General features: G+C 44.0%; 1 protein-coding gene across 5 annotated transcripts in view; it reads right to left on the reverse strand.

The window, feature by feature from the left end:
• The window catches only part of TLN2 (talin 2), a 402,173-nt gene that overhangs the window by 355,333 nt on the left and 18,952 nt on the right, over positions 1-27,888 (reverse strand). The gene's annotated exons all lie outside the window — the stretch shown is intronic.

The following is a 27,888-nucleotide window of genomic DNA, read 5'->3' on the forward strand; positions in this document are numbered from 1 at the left end:
GCTCATTTCCAGGGGAAAATATAGCTCCGGATAGAGAGGTCACTGCGCCAAGTTGGTGGGCACAAACACATAAATTCTGGCACTTTCTGAAAATATGTGGTTAGACCGAGTAAAGAAGAGCAACAGTGACCCTTGCCCAAATATACCTGTGCCAGACATCTAGGGGCAGGATGAAAGAGCACCTTTCTTTATAACTAATGTTCCAGGCCACAAATGGCAAATAAGTAGCATGGTGGCAGTCATCCCATTTTCTGTGTGGTATGGCAGATATGATTAATCCATACCACACTCTTAACCAGAGAGGCTGATTTGGCCTCATGACTTGTCTCAATGCTGTCCTCTCAGAAGCAACTCTAACCACCAGGAGGTAAAACTGAAGAGGAAATCCACTGCATGTCTGCTTAACTCCTAATGCTGCAGTTAAGAAATGGAGTCATCAGAAAGAATTCCTAGATGTCACAGGCTATGCACAGCATGGAAGATGTTCTCTTAAGAAGTCTCAGTATTTTTCCTAAAGCAGTTTATAATCAATAACCAATAAGAGATGAAACATAACCATGCAAATAACAAAAACCCAAAGTGATAAAATTCCATTGAATCAATGTGTTGGGAATCCTATTGAAATGTTAGAGGTTGCACATGGAAGACGTCCTAGAATCAAAGAGTCATGGAACAAATGACTAAATCTGCAACAGAGCCCAGGTCACCCTCCCCAAACACCTGCTCCTCTGAGCCCCCTCGATCCTCCTCTCAGGCTTATTCCAGTGTATTATGGCTTTTTGCTGGTTTCTCAAACACAACATGCCACTTCCTACCCCAAAGCCTTTCCCAGGCAGCTTCCTTGATATGGAAGATCTCTGGTCCCTCTTCACTGACACCCTGCCATCCACTCCCTAAATCTTGATAACTCCCACTCAGGGTGTATGTTTCCATTCAGATGCATTCTCTCAAGCAAGCCTTCCCTGATCACCCTCATGACCTCTCCCACCACAAATTAGGGTAGGACTCCCGGTCCTCTGTCATAGCCCTCATCCCATTTTCAATGACTTTTGGAGTGAATCCCATATACTGCTATGCCTTCAATGAGCTCTGTGAGGACAGGGCACATGTCCCTGTGTTCACCACTGCACTCCCAATCCATGGCGCAGTGCCTGGAAGCTGTAGAGAACACTGAATCAACGAGTTGATAATTCAGTGGATGAATGAATAAATGGCAAGGCAGACAACTTAATTAGAACAGAAGGTCAAACAGGAGTTTAGTATATTTGTGATACACAGAATGATGGGAAGTCAGGAAACAGATGTGTCTGTGACATAAGTTTGAAACAATTAGGCACAAACAACATCCTAATGGGCCCTGGCCGGGTAGCTCAGTTGGATAGAGCATCAATCCAATGCACCAAGGTTGTGGTCAAGGCACATACAAGAATCAACTGATGAATGCGTAAATAAATGGAACAACAAACTGATGTTCCACCCCTCCTCTCCTCTTACAAAAAATAAACCAATAAATAAAACACATCCTAATAGAGTAGAGAAGGCAAACAAAAACAGTACCGTAGAACATGATACAAAATCCAAGTCATATAAGAAAAGTAAAACTAATAAATTTGACTACATATAAAAATTAAGTTTTGGGCAAGAAAAAAGCAAACAAAGTCAAATGGGGAAAAGCATTTGCAGCATGTAACAATGCTAACTTTCATAATGTATAAAAGTAAATACAAATTAATATAAAAGTCCAACAAAATTGGAAAATGGGCAGAGAACACAAAGACAATTAACAAAAATGCAAATGACGTAGCATATGAAAATATGCTCAAATTCATACACAATAAAATAAGTGGCATGAGATATAATTTTTATCTAGAGATTCAGCAAATTATCAAAAATTTAAATACAGAGAAACAGGTACTCTCATACAATGTTGTTTAGATAGTTAAAATGTATATAATGGGGGGTGGGGTCTATGGGGGGATAAGGTCACATATGTAATACCTTTATCAATAAAGAAAATAAATTAATTAAAAATAAATTATTCATAAAAAATAAAATAAAATGTATATAGCTTCCTTGAAGAACAGTTTGGCAATTATCAAAATAAAAATGAACATACTCTCCAAATCAGCCATTTCAGTTCAAGAAATTTATCCCAAGATGTACTCATGCTTGTTTACAAATGTATGTGTTTGCATCAAAAGCAGTGTGTAAAAGAGCAAAAAACTAAAAATGTCATGTATTCAATCAATAGAAAGCCAGTTAAGAGAGCTAATGAACTATCGTACTGCTACTTAAAAAGAATGAGGCAGAAAAAAAAGCAACAGAATATACATCCTTCTCAAGTATACATGGAACATTCTCAAATATAGACCACATGTTAGGACACAAAATAAGTCTTAATAAATTCAAGAAGACTGAAATCACACCAAGCATCCTCTCAAATCAAAATGGCATAAAACTAGGAATCAACTACAATAAAAAAAAAAACCTCTCAAAAACACTCAAACACATGGAGGCTAAATAGCATGTTATTGAACAAAAAAGGATTATCAAGGAGATCAAGAAAGAAGTCAAAAATTACTTGGAATTAAATGAAAATGAACACACAGTGACCCAAAATCTCTTGGACACAGTGAAAACAGTCCTGAGAGGGAAGTTCATAGCAATAACAGGCCTTGTTTTTCTCAAGAAACAAGAAAAATCTCAAATAAACAATTTAACACCTAAAAGAACTAGAAAGAAAACAACAAGAAAAGTCCCAAGTAAGCAGAAGGAAGGGAATAAACAGATCAGAGTGGAAATAAATGACAAAATCTAAAAATAAAATACAAAAGATCAATGAAACCAAAAACTAGTTCTTTGAAAAGGTAAGCAAGAATGATGAACCTTCAGTCAGACTCACCAAGAAACAAAGTGAAATCAGAAATGAAAGAGGTGAAGTAACAACTGACATCACAGAAATACAAAGGATTGTAAGAAAATACAATGGACAACTCTATGCCAACAAATTGGACAACCTGGGGAAAATAAACAAATTCCTACATACAACCTTCCAAAGCTGAATAAGGAAGAATCAGAAAACTTGAATAGACTGATAACAACTAATGAAATTGAAGCAGTAATCAAAACATCCCCACAAACAAAAGGCCTGGACCAGATGGCTTCATAAGTGAATTTTACCAAACCTTCAAAGAAGAACACGTATCATTCTCTAACTATTCCAAAAAATTTAAGAAGAGGGACGACTTCCAAACTCTTTTTAGGAAGCCAACATTGTCCTAATCCCCAAACCAGATAAAGACGCTACAAAAAAGTAAAAGTATAGACCAATATTCCTGATGAAAATAGATGCTAAAATCCTCAACAAAATACTAGCAAGCTGGACCCAGCAATACATAAAAAATATCATAGTTGGGTTTACTCCAGGGATGCAAGGCTGGTACAGTATCTGCAAATCAATAAATGTGATACATCACTTGAACAAAATGAAAGGTAAAATCATATGATCATATCAATAGATTCAGAAATAACATTCAATAAAATCCATCACCCATTTATAATTTTATTTTTTAATATATTTTATTAATTTTTTTACAGAGAGGAAGGTAGAGGGATAGAGAGCTAGAAAAATCGATGAGAGAGAAACATTGACCAGCTGCCTCCTGCACACCAGTGGGATGTGCCCGCAACCAATGTACATGCCCCCGACTGGAATCGAACCTGGGACCCTTCAGTCCGCAGACCGATGCTCTATCCACTGAGCAAAACTGGTCTTGGCTATTTATAATTTAAAAAAAAAAAAAAATGAACACTCTCAGCAAGGTTGGAATACAAGAATCATACCTCAATATAATAAAGTCCATATATGAAAAACTTACAGCCAATATCATACTCAATGGGCAAACATTAAATGCATTTCACTTAAGATCAGGAATAAGACAGGGATTTCCTCTTTCACCATTTTTATTCAAAATAGTACCAGAAATCCTAGCCATAGCGATCAGACAAGAAGAAATAAAAGGCATCCAAATTGGAAAGAAGAAAGTAAAACTCATTATTTTAAATGACATGATATTGTGGATAGAAAACCCTAAACACTCCACACACACACACACAAAACAAAACAAAACAAAAAAAAAAAACAACTACCAAATCTTATAAATGAATTCATCAAAGTAGCAGGATACACAATTAATATCCAGGAATTGATGGCATTTTTATACACCAATAACAAACTCTCAGAAAGAGAAACGAATCCCATTTTCTATTGCAATGAAAACGAAATAAGGTACTAGGAATAAATTTAACCAAGGAGGTGAAAGACATGAACTCGGAAAACTATAGGACACTGAAGGAAGATAGAGAAGGAAATGCAAACAAGTGAAAGCATATACCTTATTCATGGACTGAAAGAATTAACATCATTAAAATGTCCATACTACCCAAAGCAATCTATAGTTTCAACACAATTTCTATTAAAATACCATTGGCATATTTCACAGATCTAGGATAAATATTCCAAAAATTTATATGGAGCCAAAAAAAAAAAAAAATCCTAAATAGCCTCAGCAATCTTGAAAAAGGAGAATAATGTTGGAGGGGTCACAATATCACATACCAAACTATACTACAAAGTCACTGTAATCAAAACAGCCTGGTACTGGCAGAAGAACCAGCATATAGATCAATGGAACAGAACAAAGAGCACAGAAATCAACCCATGTCTTTATATTCAATTGATACAGGGGTCCTCAAACTTTTTAAAGTGGGGGCCAGATCACGGTCCCTCAGAGAGCTGGAGGGCCGGACTATATGAACTACTAATTCCTACTGTAACACCTCGGCTGCGCTCACTGCCCAAAAAACCTGGCGGGCAGGATCAGACTCCTCTGCGGGCCGCATGTGGCCCGCGGGCCGTAGTTTGAAGACCCCTGAATTGATACATGAAAAAGGAGGCAAGAGCAGAAATACAAAGGACTGTAAGGAAATACTATGCACTACTATCTAGTGATCCCACTTCTGGATATATATCCTAAGAATCCTGAAATACCAGTCAGAAAAAATATATGCACCCATATGTTCATGGCAGCATCGTTTACAATAGCCAAAATCTGGAAACACCCAAAGTGCCCATCAGTAGATGAGTGGATAAAAAAGCTGTGGTACACTTACACAATGGAATACTATGCGGCTTTAAAAATAAAGTAACTCTTATCTTTGCAATAGCATGGATGGACCTATAGATTATAATGTGGGGTGAAATAAGCAAGTCAGAGAAAGACAAATACCATATGATCTCACTAATACGTGGAATCTAATGAACAAAATAACTGACAAACAAAATAGAACTAGAGGTATGGATACATGAAATAGCCTGACAAATATCCAAGAGGAGGGGTTGGGGAGGACTGGAGAAAGGAAGGTGAAGAGATTAACTAAAGAATATATATGCATCGCCCATGCACACAGACAATAGTGTGGTGAGGGCCAAGGTGAAAGATGGGGAGGCTGGTGGAGGTGGGCAAAGGAGAGGGGCAGGAATGGGGAATATCTGCAATAGTGTCAACAATATAAAAATTAAAAAAAAGGATCATAAGAACCACTTCAAATATATATGTGCACAAACACACACACACACATATGAATTTATATTGGTTAGTAAATATATATGCTTTTGGGTAAGTACTTTTACTTAAAATATATGGTTATTCTTTTTTCTTTCAAAAAATACTTTTTTTTTTTAATTTATTTCAGAGAGGAAGGGAGAGGAAAAGAGAGAGAGAATCGTTGATTAGCTGCCTCCTGCACACCCCAGGCTGGGGATCGGACCTACAGCACAGGAATGTGCCCGGACCAGGAATCGAACCTTCACCTCCTGGTTCACAGATCGTCAACCACTCAACCACTGAGCCATGCCAGTTGGACTGTAGTTATCCTTTAATTAAACAACTTTAAGAGCTCAAAATTGAACATTAATTTTTATTTTTTTTAAATATTGTTTATTATTTTTAAAGAAGTAAAAAGTAGAGTAAACAACCTATCCTATGAGTAGACCCACAACAAGCAGGTATTGCATTCAGTCTATATTCAAGAGGACTTAAACATAACTTTCAAATACCTGAAATTTGCTAACAGTAAGGCTGCAAGTAGAGGCTGCACCCGGAGATCTGCGTGGGTGACAGTGTTGGGAACCTGTCCTCTGGTTCTGAGCAGGCCCTATCAAGTTTGAAAACTTTGAGGGAAGTGGTCCTCCTGGAGCTCAGAGCGTTACCACAACCTTGGAGCTGATGTTCTAAAGATGTAAGGAGGAGTTACAAAGCCAAAAGCCTCTGTCTTATGTATTGGATTATCCCCCAAGTGGCTGGGCCAAGAGCTACAGGTGACAGGCTTTGCATGAGCTGCCCAGGCCAGAGCCCTGTCAGGGCTGCAGTCTCTCTCAGAGGCCACGGCTTCACCTTGAAGTTGACCACAGGAGAACCAGGTGCAGATAGAGTTCTTCGCCCCAGGAGTACACCTCTCCCCACGTCTGCCCCTCCTCTACGTGGGGCCTGCTTCCCAACGCCGCTTTCAACATACCTATCTGGAAATAGAAACCAAGTGACATAAGCTGTGGGCTATTTCAGAAATTATGTCAAACACATTTGGACGAGAACTCCCAAACGCCTGCCTGGCAAGAGCCTCTCCTTGGCACTGAGGAAAATAGACACAGACACTTCCCTCTCCCCTGCCAGTTGTGTGAGGGATTTCTGCAGTCAGCATGTTTCCCAAGCAGCACAAGAATTGGGTAAATACACGTTCTAGTGAACAAACCAAAAGAACTTAGATTAGTTGTGGCCAAGAAAGAGTTTCAAATAAAAGTATTTAAATGAGCTAAACAACTTCTACTTAGATGCCAGTAACAGAGAAGCTCATTAAAAACCCTCCTGCAATTTCTTGGGCACTAAGAACCGAAACCTCAAAACATTTAAAAGTAAAACACAGAACATATATTAGCATGATTCTGCATGTTCTCTCATGTGTATATGGTACCTTATGTACTTCCAGCCCAACAGCGGGGTGGCTGGATATTGGTGTATGGTACACAGGTGCCCAATAAGGGGTGGATAACTAAGTAAAAAACCTGTCTTTCCAAAGTGCAAGTTTTCCAGAAATATGAGACAAAAAAAACATAAATATCTCCCAACCTGTGCTCATACGGGTTGGTAAAATTATGAAATTCACTCACAGATTCACAGAACAGACCCTAGCTTTCCACAGCTCAGAAACATTGCTTTGGAGACTCTTAGAAGCTTCTAACTCCGTGTGACAGTGGAGAAAATACATGGCAATGTTGTTTTCTCTTCAGTTTAAGAATGATTTTTGCATAGTGCTGATTGTACTTCTTTCCCAGAGATTCCCTTATAAAAAAATCTAATAAAGACACTGTTAACATTTTTCTAAGTTTTATTAGCCGCAAACAGACACTGAACATAGCCTGGCTGCCACAACAGCGGGGTGAGGCCTGCTAAGATTCTGAATCTCAAGTGAACTTGTTACCTGCATATCGGGGGCTAACAGAGCAATGCACCCCTTCCTGAGGCTGCTCCCCAGGTGTCCTGCCTGCCCACAGCAAGGGGCAGGCCTGAGGCCTGGCTGCATTCACCTTCTGTGCACTCCCATCCTTGACATTTTGTTCAGTAGAGATCAAATCCCCAACACATTAACGCCAAAGCCGCAAGAGGCAGAAAACTGGATATGCTCAAGTTTCAGCTCTTCCATTTCTAGAAATTTCTCATTTGCTTCCATTTACTTAAGGACCAACTACTGCAATTTTTCCTTTCTCCCCTCAGAACATTTTTCCAAACAGAGAAAGCTACACGAATCCGTATTTGTTGAGCTCTTACGATCTCCTCAGCACCCAAACTTAAACCAAACTCAAACAAGCCACTTGCCAATGTTTGGTTTCAAAATTGCCGAATCTGGGGCTCCATGTGGGCACAAACCTGGAGAAACCAAACACAAACAGTGCAGCCTCAGTTGTAGTTACTGGACCTCGGAGGGTGTCCTGGAGATAGGGAATATTTCAATTGCCTAATTATGTAATCATCTAGCTTCATGTTTAATATGTCGTCAGTGTGTTGTCAAATTATATCCATAATTACGCACATGAGTGTTGGTCTTAATTAGGTGTTTACCCCTAGGGCTGGGCTGTTCTGACTTCAGACTCAAAAACCTCATGCTATTGAACTAGGTCTTTTTTAAATGTTCACACACACACACACACACACACACATCCTTCCTCTAAGGGAGAACGCTGCATGCATACTGCCACATGTACCCCCAAGCCCGTGACCAAGTTGGGGAGACTGGGTAGGCACAGTCCTCAGCTCAAACCCACAGGGCCCTGCAGAGAGAGGTCTACCTGCTGAAGGAGTTGGAGCTCCAAAGGCAGCTCAAGGTCATTATTTCTCAAAAATCCAGATTGAGGTATCCAAATCTCTCAGCTCCTCCCTTGTCTTGGTAACCCAAATTACCGCCATCATCTTGAGAACAGTTTAAAAAAAAAAAAACAAGCAAAAACCTTTTCCCCTTCTTCACCACCTCGCCCATCTCCTCCAGAAAGCCTTTAAGACTTCCAGGCCAAAGTGACCTATCTCCCCAATGGCTAAAACCAATAACTCGGTACCTGCCCCAAGCCATTTACTCGGAATTATTCATGTTCCTACATTACCTTGACATTGTTCCCTCTATCTAATGATCTCTTTGTTTTGTTCTGAGTATTGAGCCAGGTTTTAGTCTTTGTTCTTTCATGGTCCACATGGGTTTAAATACAATGGGAGGTACTAGTAAGATGATCAATAAATACTTAATAGTTCAGATGATGGAGCCTCAAATAGCTGGGACGGGTTCTCTCCAGTACACATGCGAACTCTTGCAGAAGAGTGCCCAAATCTGTGAATGCAAATCATTAACTCACACAAGTTCTAAACTTCCCAAAAGATGGCTACTCCCAAGTAATAAAGATTAAGTGCCATTTAGAAAACAAATGCCTAGGGAAAAAGATAAAAGCTAAAGTCCTTAAGTGGGGCTAACAGTCTCCAGGCAGGTAGAGCTCCAACAGGAAATAGCCACTGTAGAGTTTGTTTTGCTAGCTACTTTTTCTGTTTTAAGTTGAACCATGAACAATACAATAGAACAGATACATTATTTTCAAACTCACACCAATTTGCTTTCCACTTAAAGAAACAAAGTAGTTGTTTCACTTTCCAAACAATGGACTGTTTTCCAAAGTCAATTAAAGCTAATGGAGTTCTCCCCTCTCGAAACACCACCAATATACATTATTGGTTATGCTAGAAGTCTAACAAACGTGTTCAGGATGGGTGGACAATCTCAAAGACCTGGTTTCTAAGAGCTTGTACATGTCTTTGTATTCCCAAAAGCTCATACACAACTAGAATAAATTAGCTTTTTAGAATACCACTAAATTAGAGGAATCATAAAATTAAAACCCATTTTCTCATCAGTTGGTACCAGATTTCAGGAAATCTCTACACTTATATTAATTATGCAAAGACCCTAACCCGTGATCTTAAGTGATTTGCTTGTAGGATGAAATAAGATACTTCTGAGGGAAACATCAGACTTATTGGCCTGGCTCATCCTTGCCAAGAAAGTAGAACAGATGCAAATACTCCCGCAGTTAGTTATGTTTGCTTCTAGAGTGTTTCTGGTATTGCTGTTGTTGGTGTGCCAGTGTTTTAGGGATTCACAACTCCCAAGCTGTTTCCTTTCTCCATTTTCTCTGAAAATCACTAGTAATGAAATATACTGATCAGAGCAAACTATGAACCTGGCATGGCCAAAAAATTGAAAGGTAACTAAACCCTGAACAGTCCAGATAGGTCTAGAGCAGGTCGGGGGTGGGGATGTGTGTAACAAAGCCAGGCTTGCCAGAAACCACAATGCAAGTCTGGAGATTACACATGTGCTTCTTGTCAATTTAAGACACTAGCTGTACAGCACCTAAAGGGAGGGGGGTTCAGACATTTTCACTAGCATGCAGTGAGTTCATCCTCCTGGCTTCCCAGCAGAGTCAGGCCAGATAACCCAGGGCAGTGGTCGGCAAACTCATTACTCAACAGAGCCAAATATCAATAGTACAATGACTGAAATGTCTTTTTAGAGCCAAATGTTTTAGACTTAAACTTCTTCTAACGCCAGTTCAAAATAGACTCGCCCAGGCCGTGGTATTTTGTGGAAGAGCCACACACAAGGGGCCAAAGAGCCGCATGTGGCTCGCGAGTCGCAGTTTGCCGACCACTGACCCAGGGGAAGCAGACCATAACACCCACACACTCCTACCCTCCGTGTGCTGCTACCAGGCATCTTCACCTCCTTCCTAAAACGTTGCCGTCACAGCCAGCCACGCGTGGGGTGGCCTGGCCACCTGTCAGCACGGCAAGCTGCTCCAGGCCAGTGTTCAGAAAGACTCACCCCTGGCAAGCTTTTAAGAAAAGGGTGGAATGTGTTGATAAAGAAAATGTGGTACATATACAAATGGAATATTATTCAGCCGTGGAAGAAGGAACTCTTGCTATCTGTGACAATGTGAATGGACCTTGAAGGCATGAGGCTAAGGGAAATCAGTCAGAAGAGACAAATACAGTAAACCCTCGATTTTTGCGGACCTCGATTTAACAAGACAAAATTTCCAGTCCGTAAGTCATTTGTGAAAATTAACACCCTGTTCATTTTAAAATGCGTTTGACCAAGATTTGCTTATAATTAAATTTATAGGGTTTTTTTTTTGTTATGATTCGCTGTTATTTTTTAACAAATCTTAGCCAAAAGGCCCTATATTGGAAAAAACACTGTAGTAATTTCGCCAACATAAATATTACATATCTACCACTATAGTCTACATATTTCAATGAGTCACCGCTCATAGACAGTGTCCAGCGAGCGATTAGCACGTGATCACGCCACATTGCTCGCGGGAAGTGGTTCTGTGGATGTGTGCCGTGACTTTCCACAGCAGTTCTAACTCAGGTCAGCAGACGTTCCCACGTGCACTGAGTCATGCCCCAGCTGTGGGCATTTCTCTCCTCTCCGTGACTGGTGAATGCATGCATTTACTAGACCTATTCAGTATAAATTAAAAATTATAGTAATACACATAGAAAACTTTTCTGTGAAATTAAACTTTTCATACATACTTAATTTTAATTACGCCAACATGTCTACATCAGTGAAGACAGGTAAACTAACTTGTCCATTTTTAACATATACATTCGGAAACCTACTTCATTATATAACAGATTTTTGGCTTTAATGGACATCTCTTGCCCAAATGATCCCATTAGTCGAAGTTTTACTGTACCATGTGATCTCACTTATATGTGGAATCTGGAGATTCCACATATCTAGAGATTCCACATATAAGTGAGAGAAATCAGAGATTCCACATCTAAGTGAGAGAATCAGAGAGAAAACACATTCATAGATACAAAGAACAGAAGTAGGGGTTTGGAGTGAGCAAAATGGGTGAAGGTAGTCAAAAGGGACCAACTTCCAGTTATAAAATAAGTCTGGGGATGTAATACACAGCATGGTGATTATAGTTAACCTGAACTGTATATGTGAAAGTTGCTGAGACTGGATCTTAAAAGCTCTCCCAAGAAAAAAAATGTAACTCTGTGTGGTGATAGAGGTTAACTAGACTTACGGGGGTGATCACTTACGAGCCTCAGGGATTCTTCCTTCGGAGAAGTAAGCTCATGGTACAGTGAGGGGACAATACATGTCAGTCATTCCACAAGAACTTGCTGACATCTTCCAAGCAATCACTACAAAGCCTAGCCCTGGTAATGATCCTCAGGAGCTTCAAGGTAAGGAACTGGCCATTGTAACAGCATTGGAAGGGCAAAGGGAGCGTGGTTACCAAGGCAGGGATCCAGGGAGCCTGCCCAAGGAAGACAACTAAAAGCCCCGAGATCTGACTGACCAGGCAGAGTGACAGGGAAAGGAAAGAGCCAGGGTGTGGCACAGAGGCAGGGTTTGGCTCAGCAGGGACCTGGATCCCAAGGTCATTGTTCAGAGAGGAGGCATGTTTTGACCCAATCTGCAGGTCAAAGAGTCCTCTCTGACATTGGCAGTCCTCTCTGACAGTGGCCTGGGGAATGTAACAGGATAGCTGGGAGAGGCAGCAGGGTCTTTAAGGTACAAAAAGGCTGTGCTGAGAGAGTAATGAGGGCCGGTTTCTGCTGGGAAGAGCCCCCAAAATATGGTGCAAAACTGTAATTTGGCCATACTGCAAACAAGGCTTGGTTTGTGAGTGCAGCATAAAGGTTCCCCTTTGAGAAGTTAGCATAAGCAGCAGCAAAGAAAAGCCACACTCCCACAGCTCCAACACCATGCATGCCATGACCTGATTCCAGGACGAGGAAGACAGGGAACACCTGGACAGACAGACCCGCATCTCATTCCAAGTCTCCCCAGCCATGATGTCACCCCTGGAAGTCTAAGCCTCACCTTTGACAACCTCTGCAGAACAGGCTCTGGTCTCCTCTTAGAAAGTGAGCAGGGCTGGGTTTGTTCTCTGCTCTACCCCCAACTCCAGGACAGAAAAAGGACTAGACAATGTTCATCCAGTCGATGGTTCTCCACGGGGGTGACTCTGCCCCCCACGGGACATTTGGCAATGTCTGGAGACACTTCTGATTGTCCCAACTGGGGAGGAGGGTGCTACTATAAGGTGACCAGACGTCCAGCTTTTGGTGGGACAGTCCCAATTTTTAACAATTTGTCCCGAGGTGTTTTAAAAAAGTCCCGATTTTTTGCCAAAAATCGGGACTTTTTTAAAACGCCACGGGACGTGGGACAAATTGTTAAAAAATCAGGACTGTCTGGTCACCTTATGCTACTAGCATCCAGTGAGTGGAGGCCACGGATGATGCTAAATATCCTACAATGCATAAGACAGCCTCTCTTCCCCCGAAACAAGAATTAACCGGCCCCAAATGTTAGTTGTGCTAAGGCTGAGAAACCCTAGGTTAAGTCAGTAAATCAATGTAAGAACACTGGCAGCAGGTCTGGAATACCCGGCAGGCTGGGCCTGCGAAGGGAGGGAGGAGCATGAGAATGCCAGCTGAGCTCACCCGCCTCCAACCTGGCAATGCAGGACATGACCAAGTTCTGCCCATCTCTTACCCTGCCTATGGCCCCCCTCAGCTGCCTCTTCCTCCGCCTGTAAGTCCCGCCTGGGCGGCTGACCTCAAGTCCCTCAGGAAGTAGAGGGTATCTCAGAATGGGGGCTACAGCAAGGCCAACACATAGAAGCTTAGCCAAGGAACGTGAAAGCAAGGAAGCCCATGTAAACAGAACTTTCTTATGCTGCCATGCCATAAAGCTGACCAGGTCCCACAAATTAACCCCCATCCCCAGGAGACACACTATCCCAGGGGTGGGCAAATAGCAAACATGCGGCTCTTTGGCCCCTTGAGTGTTCTAACGCTACTTCTTCAAAATAGACTCGCCCAGGCTGAAAACTGACTTCTGTGCATGGGCCACGAAGCTTCGACCGCACTGTACGTGCACGCCCGCACGTGGTATTTTGTGGAAGAGCCACACTCAAGGGACCAAAGAGCCGCACGTGACTCGCAAGCCGCGGTTTGCCAACCAATGCACTATCCCAGCCCAACACTTCAGACCCATAATTCCTTTCACCTGTGTACAAGAACAGCAGGATCTCAGGCAAAGACCTCAAGATCAACATGTGCAGAACTGCCACCATCATGGATAATATCCATGGAAGAACCCACGCCAGCAGCCTCAGGTCCTCCTGGACACTGTGCTGCCTCAAACAGCCCTCTCAACCTGCCCCTCTCCCCTCTCTCCAGCCCTTCTGCCACCATGAACCCAGGTCCCCATCACTTTTCACCCAAGTGTTAGCAACCAGCACCTCTGGGCACAGCTCTTCAAGCTTTTATGGTAAGCTGGGAACTCAGAGGAGGTGTCTGGGAGGCTTGTGAAAAATGCAGACTTAGTAGCAGGGGATGGGGAAGAATCTGCCATCTTACCAGGCACACGGACGGGTAAACCGGACATGCCCAAGACACAGCCTATGCAAAAGCTTTCGCACAACTTGCACATCACATTTTCGGGAGGAGACAAACACCAAAGCGGGCAGACTTACTCCCTGACCCACCATATTAACAGGTTGAGACAACTGTGCGCTCGTCTCCCCTAGTCCTCTTGGGAACATGCCCTGAGAAACCCAACACTCTCTTATAAAAATCCACCCAGCCTCTGGGATGCTAAGAAGGGTTTGTCTTGCGACTGAATCCCACTGAAGTCCATGCCGTTCACCCCCACTGTGAAGGGAGGCCACGGGTCCCCGTGAGGGAAGGGGCCTTACCGGACTGCTCAGGAAACACACACCCCAGGCAGAGAGCCCAGAGCACACGGGAACTGGACGGGAGGTCAGCAGCACTCAGCCGGCCCCACAGGTACCTGGTTGCACGTGACAATCACCTGGGCATCTTTTCAGACAAATAGGGATGCCTGGGCTCCAGCCCTGGCACTTCAGATTAAACTGATCTCAGGTGCGATCGGGCACCGTGTGGGGCACATATGTCAAACACAAGGCCCCCGGGCCAAATCCAGCCCGCCAGGCCTTGCAATGTGGCCCGCACCGCGCTGTCATCACTGCACTCCGCTGTAAGTTTATGACATTGTCAGTTTATGACTGTTCAGTAAACCATTCGGCCCGCGATTTAGGCTGGATTTTAGATTTTGGCCCCTTCTCTGATTGAGTTCGACACCCCTAGTGGGGTAACAGCTCCCAGGTGGCCTAATGAGCAGTCAAAAATGAGACTTTCTAGTCGTCCGTCCCCAAGAGAAAGCCAGCTATGCAGCTAGACCGAGTCATCGATGAGGCCGGTCTACTGCCAGCACCAGCGTCCACCCCTCCTGCAGACTTCATGCGGGGAAGACAAAATGAAGTCTGTCTGAGGCCTTCACCACTCAGCCTCCCATCCATCTTCCCTTCCAACAGCCACTCACAATTGTAGGCTCCCCCAGAGAGGCCCAGCCCATGGCCACGAGTAGAGGAGTGGGGGTGCAGCAAATCACGACCTAAGCGAGCTCCCTCAACCATCCTCTCACTTTAGGTGGGAGAGAAACAGTCAGTGAGCACTTACTCTGTGCCAAGCCACGTGCTGAGTGTCCTATATGCATCATTTCCTGCAACCCCACCACAACCCCTGGCACTCAGAAGCAATGCAGACATGCCTCCCACAGGAATGAGGCCATTACTGTTCTTACACCCGTTTAGAGATGAGGAAAAGTGAGGCTTGGACAGTTAATAATTTATCCAATGCCTCACAGCAAGCAGTGTCAGAACCAGGATTCAAATCCAGGTAGTGGGGCTCTAAGTCTGTGCTTCTAACCATTCTGCTACTCAGATGTTACCATGAACGTAAAGGTCGCTGTGGCCCAGAGATAATGTTACCAAGTTGGATGTCTTAAAAATCAGTTTCATCTATATACATGAGACGACCCTGATTTGACTGACACTTCATGTGGAAAGTATTTGTGGATTCAGGGACCATGCATTCATTCATAACATATGTGCAGGGCACCTGTAGGTCAGACACAGGGCTAGGGGCTGGGGGCATGGGGCATAGGCCATAGCCGTCGATGAACTTTCTAAGAGAAAATGTGATCCTTGGCTGTGTCAGGACAGCCTCGCCCGGTGGAAGAAGGCAGCCCCACGCTGCTGCACTGGGCAGCCCACATCAGAAGCCTCTGAGGGGAGCTGTTTGTGGGCTTAGGGACTGATTGGGCAGTCGTCTGATTTGGATGCTCACACTCCACTGGAGACCCTCTAAATCGGTCTCTGGAGATGGTCCAGGCCCTGCTAGCTGACCAGCTTCTAAAGCTAGCTAGGTTGAGAACCAAAAGATGAAAGAGCAGGTAAAAAATCCAGAAGCCACATACTTGAAGCACAGTTGAAGATGGGTTGAATAAAAGCAACTTTATTTAGCCTGGAGAAAAGATGGCATTAAGGATGGGAATGGGGCCTGGGGGCTTTCCTGTGGAGGACATGGCTACATGGCTGCTGAGCGCCAGGGGACAGGACTAGGAGCCCTGGTACACATAGTGGGAGGGAAACAACATCCTTTAAGAGGATGAACTCCATTGGGGCCAGGGCTCCTCCTGCTCTGGTTATGATGCTCTGAGAAGCTGCGGAGGAAATTACTGCTCAGATAATTCGAGCGCAGGCAATTACTGTAACTCATTAAACACACATTTTACATTAACCACTAACTGCTTTCAGTCTTCTGGACAAGGGACCATCTGAAGTCATGCACCCACTAGTGAGTCCCTGTGAGGACTGGGGAGGTTTGTAAAATCACTTCCCAGGCCTCACTTCCACCTCAGGCATCTGCACTGTAAACAATCCCCTCAGGCGATTTCCCCCCTGACGCAGGTGATGCCTGGACTCTGTTTTGAGGTCCCCCCACATCTGTAAGTCAAGCCCACAGAATGAGTTTGCAAACTTCCCCTGACCACACTAATCACTCCTTCTTCTAAACCCCTAAAACGCTCATTTTGTTTCCTACACAACAAGCTTATGTTGTCTTTCTTGATACCCAGATATGGGTGTAGGTGTGTTAAACCTCCCCAACCAGCAGCAAGATGGCACGTTACACCTTTCTCGGTGCTCAGAAAACACCAAGCAGGACAGCCCACATGCAGGGGTGCTCAAAGAACGCTTTCTGAATCGGTCATGAACACACGTGCAACTAATTTTTAACGTCAAGATTGGTTAACCATTACCATCCAAAGTGACGTGAAATTCTGTTGAAAATAGTTATTCACCTCAAAGTTCATTACCTTCTAAAAATAAGCATTAAATTTTTTTTTTATACAATTCACCTAGTTGGCTGTGTCAGGACTTCCCTGGCCCATGACTTCCCTGTGAATGCATCGAATTCTGGACCACGTGGCTGTCAGCCTGTCTGCTACACAGGGAGTCAATGTTCTGAATGTCCCAATGTTAGAAAGCTCATTGGTTTTATTGTTCTTCAACTGGGCACCTGGCAAAAACATCAGAATTGAAGCTACATTAGATCAACAAGGAGCGCTGGTAGAACCCTGTCTTTTGGGAAGTGGACCTGTTGTAGGTGAGAATTCAGGCTTCCTACTGGAGCAGAGCAGCCTTTAAGAAAACGATGCTCTCTCTCTCCTGCTTGCCCCCAAGAGGACACCGTATTAAGATCAGGAAGGTTTGCCAAAGGTTTGCCGGCCACTGAGCAAGACTTCAGAAGCATCACTCTCTCCAGGAACTCCTGGCATTAGCAGCTTCCTGGTGGCCTTCAAGCCAGTTTTAGATACACCAAGGTCTAAGGCAGTAGACATATAATAGAAATATAGTGTGAATCAAACATTGTTTTAAATTTTCTAGTAGCTACATTTTAAAAAGTAAAAAGAAAAAGGTGAACTTGCTTTTACTAAATTTTTATTTAATCCAATGTATCCAAAATATTATCATTTCAACATCTAATCAATATAAAAATCATTAATGAGGTATTTTACATTCTTTTTCATGCCAAGTCTTTTTTAAATCGGGTGTGCATTTTACATTTACAGCACAAATCTCAATTTGGATGCTAATTCTTCATCTACATTTCAATTTCATAATATTTATAGCTGAAAAAGCTGATTCATGTATCCAAATTATTCCAAATGCACTTAAGAGCTTTCCAATAACCAAATTGAGAATCGGGTTTTAAATTTAAATTTAAATTTAAATAAATTAAATAAAATCAGAAATTCCATCTTTCAGTCCCACTAGCCACATTGAAGTGTTCAATAGCCATTGGTGACCAGTGGTTGCTGTGATCATACTGGGCAGGTACAAGGTGTCCTCTTTCCAAATCACCCACCAAAATACCTTCCTCTCTTAGCCATCAGGAGGTTTGAGGGCCCCTGAACGACAACAGCATGAGGATCTTTGTTGCGAACAGCTGAAGGGCCTTTGGTAATAGGACAGTGTACCCCTGTAATGTCTCTCCATAGGATGAGTGGGAGTCTACAGGGACAACCAGGAGAGGGAGTGGGAGCAGATTCCCAGAGCACCTCCTATGGGCAAGCACCACTCCGAGTGTAGAACAGCCACTGTAGGGTAGAATCAGGCAGAAAAAGACACTTTTCAGATCCAGTGATTGAAGGGTGACCAATTAACTGAAGCAACATCTGAGGGAATTTCTGCAGACGAACACTGTCATTCAGCTCACAGGTTCTTTGAAGAGTCCTTCACAAGGCCACAGGGAAGTCATGTTCTGAGCTGCAGGCACTAGAAACATAAAGATTTTTCCTGATTCTGACTGGAAGAGAAAGAAGAGACAAAGGGGCTAAAGGGGCTAAAGGGGCTAAGGGAGGAAAAGAGATAAATTAGATGATCTTGAGTAGGACAAGCCAGATACAAAGAGAAGATCAGATAGTAACTGTCAGTATTGTGGTATAACCCTCATCTTACAAAGGACGCCTCAAAAAAGTCAAATTATGGAGTCATTCATTAAAGGCCGGCGGCATACGAGGGAGCAAAAGCACTCCAGACCTCACAGCCCCGAACACTTGCCACTTCTGGCTTTTATTGGCAGAATATCACAAAAGCATCGATTACATCTTTGGGTCTGGAATGAGGAACCTGTTTCTTGATTTTACAGAAGTGAAACTGAGCAAGTTAGTTATCTAAAGCAGTGATTCCCAAAGTGGTCTATATCGACCCCCAGGGGTCTATGACAACCTGCAAGGGGTCTACGTCAGCGAAAAAAAAATTTGGGGGTCCATGAAATGAAAATGGGGGTCCACGATAGTGGATCTCAACATACATTGATAGTACCTATTTACTTACATCATATTATCTTATAATATAAAAACATATAAATTATTTATAAAAGTACCTATGAAGTAAAAAATTTATTATATATGTTTATAAAATTGTGTAAGTTGTAGGATAAAAACCTGCACATAATGATATACCAGTATCATCTTGTTACAAGCATACGCGCAGTAAACATTCTTGCCAATTTCTGTCTCAAAGCTTCGCGAACTTGCACCAACTTGTTCAATTTGTCACTCTATAAATATGAATGTGAGAAAAATACGTTCATTCATTTCCTGAATCTTGAATAGGAAAGTGCTGAGAAAATATTTTAAAAAATATAAACTGGTAGTTTATCATACAAATTATAGTGAATCAGTATTATTTTGTTTGAGAATGCCGGAGAAAAGTAGGTACATTATTTTTTATTAAATTTTAACACTAAACTTCACTACAGTTAGAAATTTACAAAAAAATCAATATCAGGTAAGTAGGGGGTCTACCCAAAACTGAAAAACATGGCAAGGGGTCTACGGCACAAACAAGTTTGGGAACCTCTGATCTAAAGTATCTACGAATCACTGAGTCAACAGAAACACATTGTTTCTGTTGGGACCACCTGGACAATTTAGAATAATTGTGCTGTCCAGATTCTGGGATCACTGAGTCAACATGAATGCACTATCTGTAGCTACTAAGGCAATTTAGGGTAATTGAACTGTCTTGGGTCCCTGGAATGTGCTTCGATGACCAGTGAGATCACAATCAATGGGATATTTAAACCATCATCAATGGAGTACTGGGATAGCATACATAAGTTCAGAAAATAAAAATAATTTTTAAATGAGTACAGAACCCAAAACAGCAAGGTTAAAATACTAAACAGCAATTTTTATCCAAGTATGGTTGCTACCATACTTCATCAGATGCAGATGTGTCCCCTGAGATCTTCCTGGCTTGGTGAAGGTGGTGGCCCTGCCCACGGGTGACCCTAGAGCTGATGCCATCTCCAAGGCACTTCCAGCTTGAATCCAAATGCTGGGTTGTAATTCAATGCTCGGCACATGTAGGATTGGTTAGATTGCTGAGCCAGGCTGCAACCAGTGGCTGGCCAAGGTGCTCTGGGTGTGAAAAGAAAAGAAATGGCAGCTTGGGGAAAGGGATATGGGAGCAGACCTACAAGGTAGAATACTCTAGTCCAACACCTTTTTTCCGATGGGGATCTTGCAGCCATAGAGATATTTGTCCTGTCTACATGGGCAGGGACACAGAGCCCTTTTTCCTAGGAGCCCCTACAAGCTAAGAGCAAGCCCTGATGCCAGGACACTGAAACCACCTCCCCAGGGCAGGGCTGCTCCTATAAGGTTAAATGCTAAAGGAGCCGCCTCTTTGAAATGTAATCATCAAGGAAGATAACACTCTATCTCCCCATTTCCTGGCAGGATGTGAGCCTAACTGCAGCCTTCCATTGGACTCCAAATTATAAGGCATGATAAAGTTAACAGTTTTTATCTTGAAGCCATGAATATGACACATTGTACCCATTTAAAGAGCCTTTGCAATCTCCAGCATGGCAAGCCTTACTGCTTTAATGCTTATTCAAAATAAAATTATTTTTCTTTCTCTTCTACCTTTGTGGAGAGATGTTCTGACTTAGGAGGAGATTCTGCTTTTAATATTATTTCCCCAACACTCCTCACAGAATCACCTCCATCTCCACCTAGCCGTGACCTCCTTGAAGTTATTTTTAAGCCATCTTCAACTAAAACGGGGTACAACTATGGTTTTATTGTGTAATTTACTCTATGGAGTGAGAGAGGCACCCCATGGCTAGCTCAGAGGTCCTAAAAAAAATAGTGGGACTTGGTCCTCTGAACACCACTTAGGGACAGTCTCTTAGATCAGCCAACACACACACCAACGACCACAGATTCCAGCAAGGAAATCACTCCTGGCGGGTCAACGCTCACCGGCTCCAGCCCTTAGGACACGCCGTGCCCTCTGCCAGGAAAGCCTTTCTCGGGGTAACCCCTATCAGTGCCGGGATCCAGTCTCACTTTGTTCAGTATGTTCCCTAGCTCAGGGCAAGGCCTGAATGAATGGAAACCTTTAACTCTCTTCCTTCAAAGTCAAAATCAATACTATCTCAACACTCAAGTTTGTTTCCATTGGAAACATTTGTTCCACAAGGAAATGTTTCTCAAACAGAGAGCTCTATTTCAACCGTTAACATGACAAAGACCTTTCAAGAGAAGAATGCTCCTCACACATGACTGCAGAAACACAGGTGGAAAACACCCATGTCTCAGCTCCCTGCGATACTTCCTCAGCGGAAGCCTGTCTCTTTGCAAGACCCTCCGCCGGTTCTGATGCCGCTCTCACCCTTTCCTGCCTCGGATCTGTCCATCTGTGTCCCGCCCTGACTGGAACGTGACTGTCAAAGGGATCCTTGAGAGGAAAGGTTCTTGAACTGACGCCTTCTCGAGTCATAAACCAGGGCCTGCTTTTTGCAGAGCCCCAGTCAGGGGCGAGCTGGATTGACCTATCCATCCAGACTGTGGGCTGTTATTGAATAGCACTGAGCACTAATGGAAATCTAACTTGATGTATCCCAGGGACTTGGCCTGGGTTGCCAGAACAAGACGCCAGCTGAACATGAAATGCTCTAGAAAAGGACCCCCCCAGACAACAGCACATCCAAACAGCTTACGCTGCTTAAGAGCCGCCACATGGCAGTGGTTCTCAGGCCTTGGTGTGCATCCGGATACCCTGGAGAACTTGTTCAAACTCAGGTTCCTAAGCCCCACCCCAGAGTTATGATTCAGTAGGAGGGGGGTGGGCTCGGTACTCTGCCTTTCTAAGAAGTTCCCAGGTGGCGCTGAGGTTGCTGGTCCCAGGACCACACTGGGAGTAAACCTGCTTAACACAGCATCTCAGCCACCAGTTGAACAACAGAGCCAGACCCTGGCTTCCTATCGACCTGACCTAGTAATAAGGCTAAAGCCTGTGGTTCTCAAACCCTACAATGCTAGTTTTCTACCACAGGACTCAAAGCATGGAACCTCCCTCCAGCTGTCAAAGGCAAATTAAATCTCTGGCACCACTGACGACTTGCTGCTATTATAATCTTAAAAGGATTTAATTTCACAACAAATTATTTATGTTTGGTTAAGGCTTCACTGAGTTCCTGCAAAATATGACATCTGACTGAGACACTGTAATGGCCCTGGCTGATGCAGCCAACACCACATGGAAGGGCACCAACATTCAGTGCACTTGACCTCCAGCTCAAGCCCGACTTCCCTAGGGCATCTCCTGTGTCCCCCTGCAGCCGGATGTGCTAATCACTTAACCACATACCCCTCGACCCCTGGACAAACTCAATCTAGTGGACAACATAAAATGGGCACACACATGCAACCATTTTTAACCAAAGCAATGCATGCTCTATGGCTAAACTCTGTGGCACCAACATTACAGGCTTCAGATTTTCCACACAAGCAATTTGGCAACACAGAAATGGCTGACATCCTCCGCATCTCCGCACTGCAGCCCTTGAGGATCCCCTACTTAGGCTAAAAGAATCGTTGCAAAGTTTTGGCCTTCCCACAATTTAATTTTACAAATTGAATATGCATTTCCCTGCAGACCTTGGCAAGAGCATATGAACCCACACCCTGACTCTGAGGACAAATGCTCTGCCCACGTGCAGTGCAGAGCTCTCCCCTGTCCTGCGTGCTGTACGTCACTCGACCTGGTGCCCCCAGCAGAGAGAAACAGCCTGGAGTAGCATCCCCTTCAACAGAGATCGTTACTGGCTTGTGGTTTTTCTTCCCCGACCTTTATCCCCTGTATGCAAGGGATAGAAAGACTAGCAAATGCAACTAACACATTAAAATATTCAATTTCATAAAGAATAAGGGGGGTGGGGGGAGAAACCACCCCCCTGTGTTAGATTTAAAGCCAGCACATCTGGATCCAATCATTGTAAAGTTTCTTATTCTCAGCATCTTCCTCCCCAGAGGGAAGGCAGCAGAGCACAGGGACAGAGCCCTAGGTGAACCAAGATCCCTGGACCCTGACCCAGGCTTTGCCACTAGCCCAGTGTGTGACCTTGGGCAGAGTCCTTGAACTCTCTAGAGCTCGGTTTCCTAAAGTGTCTTCCCAGCCACAACACCCGTGCTAACTAGTAATATGATTCAAGTGTCGATGAATTTATAATGACCTTTGCTTTTCCACCTGATTTTATCTGCCACGATTCCAGGTCTCCTGGGAGGAGACATGGCCATTGTTGCTTTTTCTCTGGGGCACACTGCTCCCTTTTCCTCCTCTCCTCCTCCCCTCTCCCAAGCCTGGCTGTCTCTCCATTTCCCCAGTATAGCTCCTCTGAGCAGGGGCTGGGATGAAAAAGTGCCCCCGGGAGTTTCACAAATTGGCACTGAATTCTCCCCCGACTAATGTCTAGCACAGCAGGTCTTCAGTTCCTCAAATAAGCTTCTAATTGTCTTTTCAGAAATGTGCATGGGCACTTATTTCAAGCCATTTGGCAAGTGCCTCGCAGGGTACTTTCTCTGACATTGTGGTTGGAGGAGGAGGATTTAGAAGTCTGGAGGAGCATCAGAAAAATTGCACTCCGTGGGATCCTGTCCTTGGATGGAAACAAAACAACCTTTCCAGGGACCCATCACTGGCAGACACAAACTGCCACCGTCTCCAAGAACTCAACATGGCTGACGCTTACATTTGGACCTAAGTCTTCTCCCAGGGACAGGGAGAAAGAAGGTCTTGTAACAAGGTTAAGAGAGAACAAGATTTATGGACCACCGCTTGGGTGACCCCAGCAATGCCCTCCTGTCCCAAGGCATCATTCTTCCCAGGTGCAGAATGGTGACAACCCTGACGCCAGGTAGGAGACAGGCCCCAAATCAGTAAGAACCACAGTCAAGAGGATGTGTGACAAGCACTCAATCTGGAGTCAGAAAGTCAGGAACCTGAGGTCAAATCCCTGGCCTAACCATCTCTTCCTGTCCCTCCGAAGAGGTCACCAGACCTGTCACCACCACCTCCCAGGTTTAACCCTTTGCACACCATAAGCATCTATAGATGCAAGCAGAGGATTTTTTTTTTTCTTAATTAAGTTCAAAATATTGTTGCGTGAGGGGAGGGTTTCCATTTTGGACGCGTGGCAGCTAACTGGTTAAAGCATTGCCAGGTGTCCCTGCACACACATTCACCTCAGGATCCTATTAAACATGCTGATTCTGAGTCATTCGTCCTGGGTGGAGCCCGAGATTTCCAACAAGCTCCCCAGGGGGTGCTGATGCTGCTGTTGCTGTTGGTCCATGAATCCAACTATAAATGACAACTGACTCTGAGGCCCCAATCCAGGCCAGGGCAGGCCTGGTGAGCTGGTGACTGAACAAGTACTCGGGTAGGTATGATGATCAGAGGATTTGGGGAACCCTGGTCTTGTTCATCCGCCTCTCTCATTTAAAACTCCCACATAGCCTGTGGGTGCCCTTGCTTCCTTTCCATTGTTCTGTTCCGTGAACTTAAAATCCAGTAACCTAACGCCTGCTTCTGGACGGCCTGTAGAGCACATTTAGAGAGCTGAAGTTTCTCCAAGACTTTCCCAAGTCCTGGCATGCCTGGAAAATGATCATCTCTGTAGGGCTTAAGCTCTGGCAGCTCTGAGGACTGCGCTGGGCTGGAGGCATTGCTGTCTCCGCACACCTGCAACCATAACCCAGCTCCCTGGCTAGAAAGCTCAGCTCCTGCTTCAACCTCATTAGTCAGTGAGTAAAACCAACCAGCACAGCCCTTCCATGCAGCTCCCCACTGTTCTGAAGATGATCCAAAACATAGGAGGAAAAATAAACATATCAAACTCCTATCCTGAGGTTGTCTACAAGAGCCAAAGCAGCACAAAATGAGGAACATTACACATCCATACACTCACCCTCCATGCCGTTACAGCTAACTAACTGCCAAGTGCCCAGAAGTACACGCTATCTTCTTTGTACTAGTAGGTGTCACTTCACTGAGCCCTTGAAACAACTTCACGATGTAAAGACTATGTGACATTTTACTGATGAGGACACTGAGGCTTATAGAGGTTAGGTAACTCACCCAAGGTCACGTGTAAATGGTAGCCGCTGTGGGACAGTCTCCCGTATATGATCCTTGGCAACACTCATCCCTCTTCTGGTTTGTTTTACTGCCTCCTGCCCATGGGTGTCCCCCCAGACTGTGCCTTCCATAAGGGCAGGGCTCGGGTCTGCTTTGTTCCAGGCTGCATCCACCATGAAAACGATTTGCCACGTTAATGCGTGCCTTCAAAGTGAGGTCTCCTCCATGATAACAGGCTGCCTCCAAAACCACAAGCATACAGATGAACCCTGGTGTATGACCCCTAGCTGATAAAGTATGAATTTACAAGGCATAAGTTGGAGAAGGTGAAAGGGCACTGGCCTGGGAGCCAGAGGCCTGAGGATTCTTCTCCCACTTCTGGCCATGCTGCCCTCACATCTGGACATGCCACTTGGTCTCACTGCATCTCAGTTTCTCCACAACATGATGGTTTAATTCATCCCCAAACCTTTGTGGACTCCCACCATCCACCAGATGTGGTGCTAAGAAGTAAGCGAGCCAGAGGAATGAATGAGAGGCCAATTCCAGCCCTCAGCAGCCCTGTGCCAATTCCACTCCTCCCAGCCCACTAAGCATAAACAGAAATAAAGCACGAAGAACAGTGTTCAAACAAGTCTGGAACAAATGATCCTCGAGAGATAATTTGCATCACAAAAGCAATCTTCACTTAGCAAATGAATTCACAAAAAGAATGGATAAAGTGACATATTCCCCTGATATTTTCTGTCAGTTATTGAAGTATTATGTACAGTAAATTTCATTCTGTTAAGTGTATAGTTCTACCAATTTAGACAAACACATGCAGTTCCTGCTACAGTGTTAAACATTATTTATTTATTTCTAACTTTTCAAGAATCTATGTATATAAAAGGCTAAGCGACCAGCTGACCAGCCGACCAGCCGACCAGGATGTGCACTGACCACCAGGGGACAGACCCTCAAGGCAGGAGCTGCTGAGCAACAGCAACTTTGCAGAGTGTCCTCTCACACTCCAGGACCCCTCAGGGGATGTTGGACTGCTGATTTTAGCCAGATCCCCGCAGGCCAGGCCGAGAGACCCCACCTGCTGGAGGGACCCCACTCACTCCACAGACACACTTCAAGCCCCAGCGCCACCCCAGGTGCAGCTGTCTGGGGAGGGACCGTGGGAGGTTGGCTCCAGGGCATGCTGACCCCTCTTTCCCCGCCCCACCCTGCGGCCACCTTCTAATTCATTTTCTTCCAATGTGCACGAATCCATGCACCAGCCCCTAGTATGATCTATAAAGTGATATGGGCATGTACGGTCCAATGATGCAAAATTAATTTTAGCTCCTCTCTCTAAAAGTGAAGATCCCATTCTGCCAGAAGGAAGAACACAGAACTGAAAATTTTGTCTTCGGGAAGGAAACAAAAAATCAATTTGCAGAAACATCTACAAGGCATGGAGCACAGAGTATACTGGTACAATCTACTTGTTGGCCAGTGCAATTAACTCTCCTTTACTAATAGGATGAGTCTTTCAGCCCAGACCACCCCCTCTCATGTGAAAGCATTTACCAATTTTTTAAAATATGCACACAGAGCCAAAAAACAAACACATTTCTACCAAAAGCCATCCTTAAACCACTGGTGCAGTTTAAAACCACAAAGCCTCCTTGAATGAATTCCAAAAATCTCTAATAAATGTCACATACCAACGGGATTTACCTGGAAAAGGAACATAACTTTCATTTTGGCTTGTCTTAAGATGTATCTTTAAATGAGCTGCATGAGCTTATGTAAAAAAGGGAGGAGGTAATTATTCCAATAGAACTCTCCCAATCCATTACAATTACATCTCCACTGCTGAGTGGGGTCCTGGTAACTTCAGACTAGAAAGCCGCATTACAAACCAAAGGGAATAAATGCAGCTGTAAACAATCTAACAGTGTTTTTAACCTTGACTATATGACTGATAAAATGCAGAACTGATTTCCAAGCCCTAGCTCAGTGTCACTCAAACTTCAGTATATGTAAGAATCTTCTGATTATAAAAACGACACACTCGTGGGCCCCACACAGACCTGCCAAATTAGAATCTCTGGGGATTAGGCAGCTACAGGGTTTAACCTTAATCCCAGGTAATTCCGATGTGGTGACCTAAGAAAGGCAGCCTTCGCTAAGAGATCGTGCGCTTTGTTCTATAATCATGAAAACAAAGTTGACCTGGTGGTAATGTGGTCACTGATCCTGAGTGTGGGCTACAATCTACAGGCTAACGGCCCAGGCTTAAAATGTTTTCATTATTCAGAGAGTTTGCCATTGCAATATCAACAAATGAACTACAAATGAATCTTTCCTTAATGTTCGGTTGCCTGCTCTCGAGTGTGGTCACCAGACCAGCAGCTCAGGATTTTTGAGTCCCACCTTAGAAAGAAAATCTCTGAGGGTGGGGCCTGGAATCCCCGTTTTAAACATTTCTCCAGATAATTCTTCTGCACTGTGCATGCGCCAGCGTGTTTTAATGTGAGTACATTCTAAACTGACAAATACTTAATTATCACCATTTTTTCTTGTCTTCTTGCCGCTTTTATTTTTGCATTGATAAAGCATGCAGTGTTTATTACCACGCCACCTCAACTCACCTCCCACCACCTTCCCACTGTGGTGCAAGTGGCACAGAAAGTTCAAGCCAGATTTATTTTCCATTAGTCAAGGGACAGATAGCACAGTCTGGGCAGCCAAAGGGCTCAGACCCTGCCCATCGGTACAGCAGCAAGGATACAGCATCAGAAGGGCCCCCTGATGGATTCCAGCCAGCACCTTCCCATGATGCCTCCAGGGACCTCTCATGCAAGCCAGCAGACAAAAAAATCAAATGGGAACTTGGTGGTGGTGATGGG

The sequence above is a fragment of the Pipistrellus hanaki genome (genome assembly GCF_964339955.1).
Source record: "Pipistrellus hanaki genome assembly, chromosome: 1".
NCBI lineage: Eukaryota > Metazoa > Chordata > Mammalia > Chiroptera > Vespertilionidae > Pipistrellus > Pipistrellus hanaki.